The sequence below is a fragment of the Protopterus annectens genome, chromosome 5.part0 (assembly GCF_019279795.1).
Source record: "Protopterus annectens isolate FY-2018-M chromosome 5.part0, PAN1.0, whole genome shotgun sequence".
Classification (NCBI taxonomy): domain Eukaryota; kingdom Metazoa; phylum Chordata; order Ceratodontiformes; family Protopteridae; genus Protopterus; species Protopterus annectens.
The window spans coordinates 660,323,901-660,328,900 of record NC_056735.1 but is presented as its reverse complement, the minus strand read 5'-3'; positions in this window follow the sequence as shown (position 1 = coordinate 660,328,900).

The following is a 5,000-nucleotide window of genomic DNA, read 5'->3' as shown; positions in this document are numbered from 1 at the left end:
AAATGACAATTATCTGAATGCAGCCTTCCAAAGTTTTTCAGTAGGAAAAATCATAAAGTCTAATATGCAAGTATTATACATATTCACTTGTGCATGTTTTTTGAGCTTGTAGCTCACTCGTGTGTGAGAAATATTCGTTTGTCCACTGGAATTGCTGAATGGTTGAAAAGTGTATTCCCTATATGCAAAAAAAAAAAAAAAAAACAAGATTTTAGAAGTTTTATATCTGGTTCAGCGTATGTTTCATTATCCAAACAGTTTCATTATCCAAACTAACCTAGGCCCCAATTACTACAGATAATCGTCTCTCTACTGTAGTTTGGAACACAAGTGCTTAACCCATACCAAAGACACTAAGAACAACAGCCACAATAAGCCTTCACTAGCAGTTCCCAGTTCAGAAGGGCAAAGGCAACCCTTTCCTCCCACAAGAGTGTAGACCACAAACCTTCTTAATGTAAAATAACTGGACTGAAGCCTAGGTGCTTAACCCAAAACTAAGAGGTTTAGAAAAACGGTTACAGTTAGTAATAAATGCAATAGAATGAATGCAATTAACACTTTTAAGAACAAGCAGCAAAAGCAAAATAATGTAATAAAGTAGGAAGAAACACACAGTAAAAGCAGCTGAACAAAGTGCATTTTTTTAAGTGGGAAAGAAGGAAACAGAGATACTTCAAGGTTAAGGAAAATAAGGGGGTGGGCCTTCCCGACTGATCTCTCCATACTCAGAAGAATGAGCTGATGAGATGGGACGGGAAGGAGTGTCAAAAAACAGATTTATAGTGGGGGTAGGCAACTCAAAAGACAGATGGGTAGGAAAAATAAAATGCAGACAGAGATCAGCAATATTTGGGCAGAATGCAGCAAGCAAGCTAAACAAGCACTCTAGCAAAATAGAGATGCCTCCAAATAATTCAAGCTAAATGAAGAATGCTATTTCTCAGCTCCTCCCACTAATTAGTTGATGTTATTCACTGTTTGTAAAGGAATTCTTTGCTAACTTTTCTAACTAACCATTGCCAAGGCCTCTTAAAACTCTTAACAGAACAGAAAACTTAAAACAAATGTAATATAAGAAAAGGATAAAAAATCGAAGTAACCAGACCTTAAATGAAAAACTTCAGTTCAAAATAAAATGCAGACAGAGATGAGCAATATTCAGGCAAACAAGCACATATGTCAGCTTGATAAGTTCATAGGTATATAGCAGGCATGGTCAAGAAGACCACTGAGAAGCCTTGCCAACTAAGCCTGAGAAACCTCAAATGAGTTAAGCTCCATGATCTTGGAGCACCTTACTATATACCTCATGATGGATTTATGACTTCCCAGCTACTCATCCAGCATATGTTTGAATGCAGCCAATATGCTGCACTGCTTGAAACATACTGGGAGTTATAAGTATAGGACTCCTTGGGATAGGAATATATTGTTCTAGCATGTTCTATTTCTGTGTCTGTGAAGATTACCATCTTTGGTGTAGTCATTCATTGTGGTGGTCATTTTGCTTAGCTGTATCAGATCAAACAGGGTGGGATGGACTATGCACCATACTGATGGCACTCTTTGTGCCAAAGAATGGCATACAGAACAAGAACTGCACTTATCAACAATGCCTTTGACCCTTGATATAAGTATCATTATGAAGAGCAGGCAACAATAAGACTTATGGAAGGGTGTAGAACTCAGCAGCATTTGTGGCCTATAAGTAAATATCATGAAGGCTTGGACACAAGTCTCACACAGCATACCTTTGTACCACAATACATCCCAGGTAATGTCAGCTTGTTCCAGAAAGTGTTTTATAGGACAGGTACTTCCATGCATGTGGAACAGCACCAGCACATTGCAAAGCAATCAAAGATGCAGGAAGCTCCAATACTGAAAACTGTATTGTTAGAAGATGCAATATGTGTCTTACAGTTAACACTCAGTATATTGTCTCATCAATGAGAAGCATTTTTTTAAAAGTAATATTATGGCATGATGTCAACTGTACTTCTTTTCTGATGGAGAAAAAGAGGCAGGAGATAAAACATTGTAGCCTCCTGTACTGTTTTTTTTAATCAGAGAGCATATCTCTCCTCAGATGGCCACCATCAGAATTTAGTTTACTGTCATGAGAAGCACTGACCACTTTAGGCCACTGATGCTTGTTACCACCTAGGCTACTAAAAACATGAACAGGATTATTCCCATTTCCAGCCTCTCCATGTAAATGGGAGGTCTTCTACAGCATGAATCTGGGTTCATCCTAAACAGCTGCATCAGCTAAATATTGCAAGTTTACCTTTTCTGCATGTTGTGGTTTCCTAGAGCTGTCCAGCAATCACTCCTGCCAAGTGACCCAAGACAACACTAAATGGAGATTACTTGACTGTTGTGTACCTCTCCTGAGCTGATTGCTGACAGCATATGGCTTCACTTCTGATGAGATGTCTAAACAGCCAATCATCAACCTTTGGCCAAGATGCTGTGCCACCAAGTACACTTATGAGCACCCTTATGATTTAACATATTTTTGTCTTAGGAGCATCAGACAAGCTATTTACTCCAACCATACTTTACTCAGTATATCTATCTCTTCATGTGATCATTGAAGTCTTATTCTAGAACTATAGAACCAGAAGGTGTTACATTTATGAAGGTAAAGTGCTCTAAATAGCTTTTATGTGCAAGTGTGCCAACAGACAAGAGTTTTCCTTTGTGCAACTTGACATTCTATTGTTGTGACCCAGCTAACATCTTCATTCTGCCATGGAGTGAGATACTAAATCAGTTGACCATTGTCTTCCCCAAAGCAATTGTAGTGCAGCTTGCAGGTTGTGGAACATAAAGTTACCTAACAGGAAGTCACTGGGACTCAACAAGACATGGAGCCAAGCTCTACCACTAACATATTGTTTTGTGATTGTTTACATTGTAATAAAGACGTGGAACCAAGCTCTACCACTAACATATTGTTTTGTAACAGTTTAAGCTGTGATCAAGACATGGAGCCAGGCTATACCACTAACATATTGTTTTGTAATGGGTTACATTGTGATCAAGACAGGGAGCCAGGCTCTACCACTAATACATTGTTTTGTAGTAGGTTACATTGTAATCAAGACATGAAGCCAGGCTCTACCAGTGACATATTGTTTTATAATAGGTTACATTGAATATTAATATGTTGTTGTTTATTTGTTTGCAGTGCTTACTTTCTACTAATTTAAATATATCCATTTGCTAGCAGAGACCCTCAAATTTAGGTGAGTTTGGAATACAAACCAATACTGACTACTTAATCACTCAACATGTTTCAACTCCAGTACTAAATTCAATTTCATTCATTCATTCACAGAAAATAATATTCGGAACATCTCAGTAAAGATGAATGGTTGTACTCCTTTTTTCATTATTTGCCATCTGCCACTGATGGTCAGTGGACACCATATCTCTCAATTGTCCAGATTTTCGCAGACGGTTCTGATTTTTTCCTTATATGTTTGTATGTTTCTCATAAAATTTGTTATTTTCTGGCAAATCACTGAGGACTGAAGACACTGAATAATGACAGACATTTTGAGAACTCACGAATCTTCAGAAAATGCATGCTAACACAAGTCCTGTTATTCTAGCAACTTTCTAAGTTTATAAGAGCAATATTTAAAATATGACTATATTTTTGGACCTTTGTCCCTCAACTATTTTAGTCTCTGTCCAGATTTCTAGCACTAAGAGGCTGAGAGGTATGGTGACCACACAGTCACCTATATGGAACATAGGGAAATATGCTTGTTTGCAAATTACGTGTTGAAGCTGCCAAGTACCTTATACATCTACTGGTAATATCCAGTACCATTTCAAAATGTTGTTGAAATTTTTTCATCTCGGTCTTAAGAAAACACACAGTTTGTGTAATTTATACCATTAACTACATTTTAACTAACATTCTGTACTTCCGTGCTAAGTAAAATCTATACAAATAATGGCAATATTATTACAAAATGCTGTAACATGTGGTATAGAGAGCCTTAATAAGTAAGAAATGTTTTACTGCAAAATGGGTTTCATCATTGCTGGCTACACGTCAAAGTTCAATAGATACTTGAAAATATTTCTGTAGCAAAGAGAATTCCACAAAAGATGTCAAATGAGGTGAAAATGTGTCCATTCATTTTGATGAGGCAGCACAGACAGAGTCCTCTCTGTATGAGTGAGAGATTTCCATACTATCAAGTGCTTTTTTAGTGTATGAGTAGTTTTACAGAAGGCTTTATTGGTGGGGCCTGATTCCAACTTCCTACAGGATTTCTGTATCATTTGAGAACTTACAGTCAGAGGGAAAAGTTAGAAGAGAGTTTAGTGGAGTATTTTATATTGCTTAATTCTTTTTGCCCTATATTTAGAACAAAACTGGTTGAACTTTATGAAAGGAAGAATCATGTATTTTGACCTTTTTGAGGAATGTATTAGAGATAATGACTGTGTTTTGTTGCATTGGTACTTGGTAGGTCTTTGAGGGGTCATTTCAAAAATAGATAATCATTGTGGCAGAAGACTTCTGCAGCATCACAATGTAATATGGTTGCACCAGTCCACTGCTGAATATTACATGTATGTACAATTTTTATTGCTTCTGAGAGATTTTTCCTTGAACTGTGATGAAGTACTCATTTTCAGATGATGTATTTTTCGCGCACATTGAGGAAGAAATATGACGTAAATGTTTAGTGCACTTTTGTTGCATTTTTCCTTAAGTGATGTAATGTTGTGCAGTACTGGAATGTATTTGTGTACTTTCTGAGTTTCCTACTCTAACTGTGGTTTGGAGGGGCAATTATTTCTATGTTTGGGTAGGATTTCCAACCTTTGGGCTTATTTATACAGATTAGTTAAGTATCTGCTTATATGAGTAAGTGTGTATGTATATATGTGTGTGTGGTTTGAGGTTAGTCCTATCTTGTTTGTGGGTAGTGGACAGGAACATGTATGCTAGTAGCTGCAGCTTC